This window comes from Schistocerca piceifrons, chromosome 8 (assembly GCF_021461385.2).
Source record: "Schistocerca piceifrons isolate TAMUIC-IGC-003096 chromosome 8, iqSchPice1.1, whole genome shotgun sequence".
Classification (NCBI taxonomy): domain Eukaryota; kingdom Metazoa; phylum Arthropoda; class Insecta; order Orthoptera; family Acrididae; genus Schistocerca; species Schistocerca piceifrons.
This window is the reverse complement of record NC_060145.1, coordinates 23,215,504-23,227,522: the sequence shown is the minus strand read 5'-3', so window position 1 is coordinate 23,227,522 and position 12,019 is coordinate 23,215,504. Positions and strand designations below refer to the sequence as shown.

The 12,019-nt window shown below is 37.2% G+C and overlaps 1 protein-coding gene across 3 annotated transcripts in view; it reads right to left on the bottom strand.

Moving 5' to 3' along the window:
* LOC124712504 (acetyl-CoA carboxylase) overlaps positions 1-12,019 on the bottom strand; it is a 433,982-nt gene that overhangs the window by 81,475 nt on the left and 340,488 nt on the right. The window lies entirely within an intron of this gene.

Below are 12,019 nucleotides of genomic sequence, written 5' to 3'. Positions count from 1 at the left end.
TACTATTATTGCAAATGATAAGTGAAGAGCATATTCACAGTCATTTATTTGTGAGAGGGAAATTTCAGTACCAGTTTAATAATTCAATTTCTAATTAGAAATCATATAGAAATATCCATTTCCATAAGAGAAATTTCAGATTTCAACATATCATATTAAAAAAATTTTATTTACTATTGGAAAATTTCATTTGCAATTAATTACGCAAATCGCAAGATGGACGCTAGACGCGTAGAAATTGTTTCCGCGGACGAGCTTAGTGAAAGTGACACATTGCAAAACATGTCCGACAGTCAAATGAATATTGAACTTAATAGTGAGGATGTTGAAGACATAATTTTACCGGATCCAACGTCAACTTCAGAACCAGACATCAATCAGACACGAAAAAATGACGAAACTAAGACACAGGACTCTGACATGCTCAACCAGATTCTGAAGTTACTTGGTGACCAAAACAGAAAATTTGACACTTTAGACAAAAGATTTGACGCTTTACACGACAATTTAAAACGTGACATTGGCAAATTTGACACTAAATTCGATGAACTGACATGGGACATAAAACAAAATTTTGAAAAACAATCGAGACAAATTGCCGACTTGACAGAAACTACCAGTAGTCTTGGAAGGAAATTTACTGACTTATCAGACAAGGTTATGAGACAAGAAAAGGTATTCGTGGAATTCAGTGACGAGACAAAAACTGACTTACAACGATGTTATGAGAAATTGTTAACAGTAGTTTTTGAACAACAGAAAACCAGTACCCAAGTTGACGAATTACGACAATCACACAATTCCGTAAAAACAAACCAAGAACACTTAGACCTGACGATTACAGACCTTTCAGACAGATTAAATGATGTAACATTGGAGCAGAAATCCTTACAGGAAAAGTTGGAAAAACTTGAAGACAGAGCAGATGTAGCATCTTTAAAGAATGACACAACTCTAGCAGAAAAACTTGTACATGAATGCAAATTATGTGATGATTATTTAGATGAGAAGTTTGAGACAATGACACAGATCATTTTAAATAAGACAAAGGAACAAGTAAAGGGAGAAACAGATAATATTCAGAAAGAGGTACGTAAACTTAAAGAAAATGTAATACCAAGTTCGTCAGTGATACCAAAACCCATAACAGGCAACCAAAACATAAATGAGAATCATAATAATGCTAGACCCAGCGCACAGCCGAAAATAGAATTACCAATGAGTGATACAAATCCCAATGAACCATTTTCAATGCTACCACAAGATCAAAATTACTATCAGACATCACCACATACTATGCACAGTTTGACACAAAATGCAGGACCCATAATACCATTGGGGGTAGCTGATGAAACATTAGTACGACATAGATACTTTCAGACATTTTCATGTGATGAGAAAGACAAAGTGCATCCGATTGTTTTCATCCGCTCTTTTGATGGTATTTTCCCGAGACGTTGGTTAGAAGCCGATAAAATTCGATATGTTACAAATTTGTTACGTGGAAGAGCAGCTACGTGGGGAGCAGCAATGAAAAGATGATGTTTAACATTTAAACAGTTTGAACAAGCATTTCTTGAGGAATTCTGGTCGATCACAGAACAGCAAAGTTTAAAACGAGAATTATACAATCCAGAAATTTACAACCCGAAGAAAGAGACTTTACGACAATACTTTGAACGCTACCTAGACAAAACATTATATTGGACGAAACCAGCAGATTTACCAGACGTAATTAGAACACTTAAAAGCCACTTACCATTTCCTTACCGTGATAAATTAATAGGAGTGTCCGAGGACAACATAAAGAATTTTTTTAGTTATGTTGCTGAGATAGATGTTGTTTACAGAGATGAGATCAGGAATTTCAATCAATTGTATCCGATCCATCCAAGCAATTCGCGTACGCACAACAGAAATGACAGAGGCTATTGGAATCCGCCTCCGACACCACAACAAAACACTCAAAGAAACAATTCACACTACACTGGGACAAATCCATTCAATATTAGGAGAAACAACTCGCAGCATTGGCAAGGAAACAGTAATTATTACTATAATGGTTATCCAAACAGTAATTACAATCAGAACAATAACAGTTATATTCAAAATAACAACAACAGAAGAAGGAACTGAAATCATAGAGATCAAAGAAGAGAGGATAACAGGTACCATCCAGGATATTTTCAGAGAAACAACATCCAACAACATCCAAACATGTATTGCAGGAATAACAGTAATGACAATACCAGTTACAGTCATGGGCGAAATAATGTATGGGGAAATCACAATGGACCACCGCCACGACACATGCAATACAGCAACCCTCAATTCCTACCGAACGGAACTCCCAATGCAACGCGAGGTAATGTCAACAACCAAACAGCTGATACTTGGGTGACGCGTGACAGAAATGTAAATATTATTGAGTTGGGCAATGAACCCAACCCGCAGCAACAACCGAATTTGCCGGAAAACGAACGACGACCGAGCTAAGGGCTCGAGTTACGGTCAATAGGGAGCAGAGTGCAACGGAACCGACGATTTGTTTTCTCCGATATGATGACAGTAAGAAAATAGAAAAAGAATTATATCAGGATGTAGATTTTTATACTACCAGTAAAACAAGGAAGATTATTCAGGCTATAACAAGAGTTATGATTGGTAGTTATGAAGTGGAAGTAATGTTAGATACAGGAGCAGCAGCAAGTGTCATTTCAATGTTCTTATATAATGAACTCAAACAAATAATGAACATACAAACATTGCCAGTACAGAATTGTCACATTATAAGTGCCACCGGTAACAAATCAAAGAATGTGAAATTTCAAGTGCTAATTAACTTCACATTTTCAAATATACCACTCAATTACAGTTTTCTGGTAGTAGACAAATTAGTTATGCATTGCATATTAGGAATTGACTTTTTGAATGAATATCAAGCAATCATAGATTTAGGAAAAGGGAAATGTTATTTAACCGTAAACCAACAGAGTTAACACAGGGTAAAAACTTAAACAGTAAACAAGGTAAATTTGAACAGTTACATTTTGTGTATCCACCAGCAATAAACATATGTGATTTAACTTTTAATGAAGCTGTATCTCAGGGAGTTAAACCTAATGATTTATATGAGAAATGCACAGAATCTGAATATCTGACGAAGGAACAACAACTTGAATTACTTGAAGTTTTGCAGCAATTTGCTGAGGTATTTGTGGAGAAACCTGGAATTATTAGAGGCTATACTTATGAGATGGATGTTAAACCACACAAAACATACTGTAGAACATATTATAATATTCCTTGGTCAAAGAAACCCGCAGTTTTGAAAGAGATTGAAAAAATGCAAGCTTGGGGTATCATTGAAAGGTCACATTCACCATATTGCAGTCCGATACTAGCAGTTAATAAAGAGAATGGTAGTGTAAGGTTAGTGCTGGACGCACGAGAAATTAACAAAGTTATAATCCCAATCAACACACGACCTATTAATTTGGAAGAACAACTTTTAAAATTTCATAATGTACAGTATTTAACCAATATCGACCTCCGCTCATCATTTTGGCAGGTGAACCTCCATAAAAACAGTCGTAAATACACTGCATTTCTATGTGAGGGACGTAGTTATCAATTTTGTGTTCTACCCTTTGGTCTACGAGTGAGTGCTGGAGTATTTATTGAAGCCTTAGATGCTGTTCTTGGACCACAATTGTTATCGCAAATCACAGTTTATGTTGACGACATTGTCACTGCCACCACTACTTGGGAAGAACATGTAAATCTTTTGAAGCAACTTCTGACTAAATTTTCTGACGCAGGTGTCACTATCAATTTATCAAAGACGAAATTAGGGAGGAGAGAAATCAAATTCCTTGGTCACATCATATCAACCGAAGGCATTTATCCAGACTCAAGAAAAATTGATGCAATAAAGAATTTTCCATCCCCACAGAATCGTAAACAACTCAAAGCCTTTCTTGGTCTATCTTCATTCTTCAGGAAATTTGTACCCTACCACCTTCTTAACAGTCCACATCTTCTATCTTTACTCAAAAGAAATAATATTTGGAAATGGACAGAGTTCTGTCAGACAGATTTTGAAGCGATTAAGAATGCTTTAGCTAATGCATGGTTGTTATGTCATCCTGACATGATGTCAGACTTTTGCCTAGTAACAGATGCAAGTTCCTATGAACTCTGAGCATTTTTATTCCAAATTCATGTAGAAGATGAACAAACAGTCATCAAACCTATAAGTTTTGCTAGCCGCACACTCACTGAATGCGAAATGTCATATTCAGTGACCGAGCGCGAAACACTTGCCATAGTATGGGCATTTCGCAAGTTTCGCCACTTTCTATGGGGAAAACGTACTAAGCTTTATACTGATCATCAAGCTCTTTCTTTCCTGCTATCATGCAAGTTATTACATTCACGTCTTGCACGCTGGTGTGCATCACTACAAGAATATGATTTTGATATTATATATATAAAAGGAGAATCCAACATTATAGCCGATGCTCTATCTCGTTTGCCACAAGCCCTACAAGAATTTTCAGATGTGACAGAACAAACATCAGATTTCAAAATTTTACTCATGTATGACGGTACATTTGCACCTTACTACAAAAACATGTGCAGGAAGTTAGCCATATTGCAGGACAATGATCCCAGGTGGATCCAGATAAAGAATAAATTACATCAGGAACAGACCCACATCTTGAAAAATATTACACATTACACAAAGAAGTATTATTTCACCGACGAAACCCTGAATCACAGCATTGGTGTGTTTGCTTACCTGAAGCTCATGTTGATGATTTTATTTTATTTACACACAGAACTTGTGGACACTATGGTGTAACCAAATGTACAGATAAGATTATACAATAATGCTACTTTCCAAATTTAAGGCGAAGAGTATTGAGTAATATTAGGAAATGCATCATATGTCAGAAAGCCAAATATTCTAATCGCACAAGCATGAATGAATTGCACCCAATCATACCTAAGAGGCCATTACAGCTAATTTCTTTAGATATTGCAGGACCCTATCCACAAGCACGTGGAGGAATGAAATACATCCTTGCTGTGTTAGATGTTTTCACAAAGTATTTAAAATTATATGCTTTAAGTTCAGTTTCTACCACTGCTATTACCAGACGTCTATTAACAGATTATTTTGTAAGAATAGGAAAACCTGAAGTTATGATCACGGATAATGCAGCATATTTTACCAGTTTAAAATGGAAGACTTTTATTGAAGAACAGAATGTTAAACATATTTTAATTTCAAGATTTCACGCAGCAGGTAACCCAGTAGAAAGAACATTTCGAGAATTTGGACAGTTTATGAGAACACACACACCAGAGAAGCACACAAAATGGGTAGAATACCTAGCACCATTTGAACAAATAGTGAACAATTTAACTCACATTTCTACTGGATACACACCAACTGAATTAATTATGGATAAAACAGAAAGAAATGAATGGACAGACCCTCTACCTAAATTTACAGCAACAACAAATCATGTTAGTTTAGAAGAAAAGGTAAGACAAGCTTACACAACATTATGTGACAAAGCTAAGGAAAGAAAGCAGAAATATGACAAAGGTGTCAGGAAAGCACAAACATTTCAAGTTGATGAGTTAGTTTTACTAAGAACACATCCTAAACCCACAAAACTGAAACATTTAAACAGGAAATGGCAGATCTTATACTCTGGACCATACCGAATTGCAAATATTCCACACCCTGCCTGTTATTCATTATAATATCCATTAACACACAAACCCAGAGGTCTACATCCACACAGACATTTGAAAAAATACATACAGTAAAATGTTAGCTAATGAGGAGAAGATAATTAATATGATATACAGTTATGATGAGCCTACATTTAAGTTATACAGATACTTACAATCTAATGAATGCAGGTAAGTCTAGAGAGCAATGTGAACCATCCAATAGCTAAGAAGATATTTGGTTATAAGAGGAGTTGCTATTGAGGCATATACACATTAGAGGAGGCAGAGAACTGAACAGAATTATTTTCTTTAGGAGGCATGTGATAATAGTAATGTTGATATGAGTGATGTGAGTGACTGAATGAGATGAGTGAATGTAATTTTAGTTTAATAAGAGGACAAATAGTAATACAGAGAGAGGTAAATGGAATATAAGATGAGAAAAGGGCATTATTATTATTATTATTATTATTATTATTATTATTATTGTTGTTGTTGTTGAAGTAAAAAGTAAGTGGTGATGAATACGAGGAAAATATATATATATAATGCTGAGGAATAAGTATATGTTATTTTGTGAATAATGGATAGGTGAGAATGTTATGAGTAATTGAGAATATGTTGAGAGGGGAGAAACTAGATTTGAACGCTATATCACATGTACTCATGGAATACAGAATGAAAGTAGTGGAAAGAATATTATTTATTGAAAGATTGGTATGCCTGAGATAATAACTTATGTGATGTCTTATATATTCTCATAACTAAAGGTGAAAGTATAGATTTATGTGGAAAGAATTATTTACAGCAGCCACTGTTGGAAATATACCAGAAGATTTAAATCTATAACACTAACACTAATCTAATGGGAACTTGTAATGAAATTTTTGGAGTTATGTAGGCTTGACACTTCAGATTGGAAGAATTATTTAAGAGAACATATTTAGCAGTCATCTAATGACATAATTAAAGCTCATCTACTGTACTGAACTAATGCGCCATTAAATAGAAAGGAGAATAAGGAGAAAACAAAATGTCAGTCCTCTGTTGCGGCTCATACTCTCATCCCTCCCTTACAAAAATTTATACATGTTGATTAAATATTTGACATTATATAATTCGTGATTATCTGGCAGTATGGAGAGACATACACACATATTTATTTATGAATAGAATTTTACAGGTACCACAAGGTAAATACAGAATGGATATACAGCACGGAACGCAGCAGCAATTATCTAAGAAGATTTATTTATTTATTAAGAAAAACATTTATTTATATCGCTTGATACTCATGAAAGGAAGGAGATGAACTACACAAACTTTATAGGAACATGATTGACTTGAACTCCCGGGATTGGAATGACTCCTTACCCTCTACCTTAAAACCCACTTCCTTTCGTCTTTCCCTCTCCTTCCCTCTTTCCTGATGAGGCAACAGTTTGTTGTGAAAGCTTGAATTTTGTGTGTATGTATGTGTCTGTTTGTGTTTCTATCGACCTGCCAGCGCTTTCGTATGGTAAGTCACATCATCTTTGTTTTTAAATATATTTTTCCAGTGTGGAATGTTTCCCTCTATTATACCAAAATGAAAGTGTTGGCAGGTCGACAGACACACAAACAAACACAAACATACACACAAAATTCAAGCTTTCGCAACAAACTGTTGCCTCATCAGGAAAGAAGGAAGGAGAGGGAAAGACGAAAGGATGTGGGTTTTAAGGGAGAGGGTAAGGAGTCATTCCAATCCCGGGAGCGGAAAGATTTACCTTAGGGGGAAAAAAGGACGGGTATACACTCGCACACACACGCACACATATCCATCCACACATATACAGACACAAGCAGACATATTTAAACACAAAGAGTTTGGGCAGAGATGTCAGTCGAGGCAGAAGTGCAGGGGCAAAGATGTTGTTGTATGACAGGTGAGGTATGAGTGGCGGCAACTTGAAATTAGCGGAGATTGAGGCCTGGTGGATAACGAGAAGAGAGGATATGTTGAAGAGCAAGTTCCCATCTCCGGAGTTCGGATAGGTTGGTGTTAGTGGGAAGTATCCAGATAACCCGGACGGTGTAACACTGTGCCAAGATGTGCTGGCCGTGCACCAAGGCATGTTTAGCCACAGGGTGATCCTCATTACCAACAAACACTGTCTGCCTGTGTCCATTCATGCGAATGGACAGTTTGTTGCTGGTCATTCCCACATAGAATGCGTCACAGTGTAGGCAGGTCAGTTGGTAGATCACGTGTGTGCTTTCACAAGTGGCTCTGCCTTTGATCGTGTACACCTTCCGGGTTACAGGACTGGAGTAGGTGGTGGTGGGAGGGTGCATGGGACAGGTTTTACACCGGGGGCGGTTACAAGGGTAGGAGCCAGAGGGTAGGGAAGGTGGTTTGGGGATTTCATAGGGATGAACTAAGAGGTTACGAAGGTTAGGTGGACAGCGGAAAGACACTCTTGGTGGAGTGGGGAGGATTTCATAAAGGATGGATCTCATTTCAGGGCAGGATTTGAGGAAGTCGTTTCCCTGCTGGAGAGCCACATTCAGAATCTGATCCAGTCCCGGAAAGTACCCTGTCACAAGTGGGGCACTTTTGTGGTTCTTCTGTGGGAGGTTCTGGGTTTGAGAGGATGAGGAAGTGGCTCTGGTTATTTGCTTCTGTACCAGGTCGGGAGGGTAGTTGCGGGATGCGAAAGCTGTTGTCAGGTTGTTGGTGTAGTGCTTCAGGGATTCCGGACTGGAGCAGATTCTTTTGCCACAAAGACCTAGGCTGTAGGGAAGGGACCGTTTGATGTGGAATGGGTGGCAGCTGTCGTAATGGAGGTACTGTTGCTTGTTGGTGGGTTTGATGTGGACGGACATGTGAAGCTGGCCATTGGACAGGTGGAGGTCAACATCAAGGAAAGTGGCATGGGATTTGGAGTACGACCAGGTGAATCTGATGGAACCAAAGGAGTTGAGGTTGGAGAGGAAATTCTGGAGTTCTTCTTCACTGTGAGTCCAGATCATGAAGATGTCATCAATAAATCTGTACCAAACTTTGGGTTGGCAGGCCTGGGTAACCAAGAAGGCTTCCTCTAAGCGACCCATGAATAGTTGCCGCCACTCATACCTCACCTGTCATTCAACAACATCTTTGCCTCTGCACTTCCGCCTCGACTGACATCTCTGCCCAAACTCTTTGTCTTTAAATATGTCTGCTTGTGTCTGTATATGTGTGGATGGATATGTGTGTGTGTGCGAGTGTATACCCGTCCTTTTTTCCCCCTAAGCTAAGTCTTTCCGCTCCCGGGATTGGAATGACTCCTTACCCTCCCCCTTAAAACCCACTTCCTTTCGTCTTTCCCTCTCCTTCCCTCTTTCCTGATGAGGCAACAGTTTGTTGCGAAAGCTTGAATTTTGTGTGTATGTTTGTGTTTGTTTGTGTGTCGACCTGCCAGCACTTTCATTTGGTAAGTCACATCATCTTTGTTTTTAGATATATATTTCCTATGTGGAATGTTTCCCTCTATTATATATATATACACACACACACTTACCACACTGATGTACATACTTGTAGGATCCTAAGATATTTAGAGGGGCACCACTCTTAGAAATGGTAATAGAGGGGTACCGCTCTTGGAAACAGCAATAGTGGGGACACCACACTTAGAAACGGTATTAGGTATAGGAACTTTTACATTATATTAAGTTAACATGTATTTTATTTATCATATTTTATTTTGTGTAGTCCACTGTAGGGGATGACTTTACTAGCATTTATGAAGTAGTTAGCAACCATCCCATGAACCTATCCTCCTACAGAGGGCTGTCTTGAAGCTTGAAATATGTGTAAATTTTATTCCAGGAGGCAAGATGAACTTTAAGTTGAATATTCTAGCGAGTTGCCACAATTATCTTCAAATGTTGCAAGTGTAAAAAAAAGAAAAAAAAGAAAAAAAAAAAAAAAGAAAAAAAAGAAAAGAAAAAAGAAAAAAAAAAAAGAGAGAGAGAGAGAATGAGCTAACAAATAAAATGTATATTTCAATCTGAATGTAATGTAATTCACATGTCAGCACAATGATATTGAATGTAACGTTAAAATTTACTATATTTTTCATTTAATTCTGTATATGTGCTATATGACAACAATGTAACTATCTCATGTAATGATTAATTGTAAATATTTGTATATTTATGTACTTACTATATCAAGAAATGTATTTTAAGTAGATGTTAATGAGCTGCAAAGGACTTGTGCATGTAGCACATGATTCATATAAATGGAACTGAAAATGAAAAGAAGAAACCAACGTGATGGAACACTGGTCAAGCAATATTTACGTAGTGTCAATATGCTTAGAAGTGTATGGTGTTGTGGAAGCCGGCAGGTCTTCAGGTTGGTGTAAAAGACAAGCTCATCACCTGTCGTAGGCAGTGAGGTGTTTCCTGTGCCCTCATTGACCATTTATACCCCGGTAGACGCCACCAAAATTCGACTGCTGGAGATCACAATTTCGTGTTGACACATTGAACAAACTTTGGATTTTCTTCAAGTCACACGCAAGAGATCCAGGCAGTACACACACACTCAGAATCCGATACTACGTTTAAAGACATTGGAGCAATATAATAGATACATTTATTGTTCGAATTAATTCCATTGTAAACACGAATCATGTGAACTGAATTCAAACGCTGTGCTAAGCAACGATAATACGCTGCAATTCAAAGACATTAATATTACGACTCATAAAGAAGATACACACCAAAAAGACTGTATACAAAGACTGATATGCAAAGAGCATTGTGCTCAGAAATATTTTTTGTAATATGTAAATTTCTAATTTTCTCATATATATATATATATGTATCTATGTAAATTTTCTATACTGCCATGCTCGCTTGCGGAGCGTGTCAGTAGAGGAGGCATTGTAATGGTACTTTGACTTCCGCGCCTCCGCCAGCGACCGATTTTATAAATAATTTTGTTCGTCTCTTTACTTTTGCATAGGTTTTTTTTTTTTTTTTGTTTCTCTTTTTAAGAACTAATTGATGACTCTCTCTCTCTTGTCTTGATACGAAAGACGTGTATTTTCCCGCGCTGTGTTGAATGTGCCTTTGGGTGAAAATTAAAATCACATTACAAAGCGAGGTTGTTTCAATAGCTAATGAGGAGAAGATAATAAAGGTAACACCACAAGCTATATACATAAACAAGGATTATACACAGGTTTGAGTGGCCTGACCAACATCAAAACTGTTGTAACAAAACTGTGCACTCCACCTCATAAAAATGTAAACCAGTATCCAAAAGTCAACTGACAAGACAAGGTTACAAATGTATTGCTAGTAGCACATCAAGCATGAAATGGTGTGAAAGGTGTACATACAAACCAGCAACTGGAACTGATTGAAGAAGAAAATTGATAGCTACTGGTTCAGTGAAAAAAGAAAAATACGCAACAGTGATGAATTGCTAAATAAATACATGCAGACCGAAGTTGAAGAGCTATAAAATAACTTTAACTACTTCATAAATCTTGTCCTGCAATGAAAGTAGGTCTGTCAATAGGATGGTCAAAACCCAAGCATTTTTGACAAATTCCAAACATGAAACACTATATTTCTACAAAAAAAAAAAAAAAAAGTGGAACAATATCAGAAATGAATCTGCTGCTCTCTATAAACAAGATTTCAGCATGATTGTGAGTATGTGATTTTCTCCAACTTGCATAAGCCTTTATGTCCATTTTGGGTACACATTTGCTGGGCTATTACAAACTTAACAGAAAATTTTCCTTCAGTAAATAGTAACTACTGTAACTAATTTTATTAGCCAATATACGATGGTAATCCCAAAAGTAAGGTCTCCTATTTTTTTTATAATTACATTGACCTGTTTATTTCTACAACGGTTTACATCACTTTACAGCTTGAACATTTAGCTATTTTTCGACATAATCACCATTTTTGTCAATGCATTTTTGTAGATGCTGTGGCAGTTTTTATATGCCCATGTCATACCAGCTCACCAACATGCTGTTCAGAAAGTTATGAACCTCTTCTTTCACCTCGTCTTCCGAGATGAATCACTGGGACCACAATTAACGCTGACAGGTACTGTGAGACTCTGAAAAACCTCAAACGGCAATTCAGAACTGGAGAAGAGGAATGTTGAGCAAGGGCGTACACATTCTCCATGACAACGCTCGCCCACACATCGCTCAGCAAACCGTTGCTCTCCTGCCACAGTTTCAGTAAAACATAATCACCC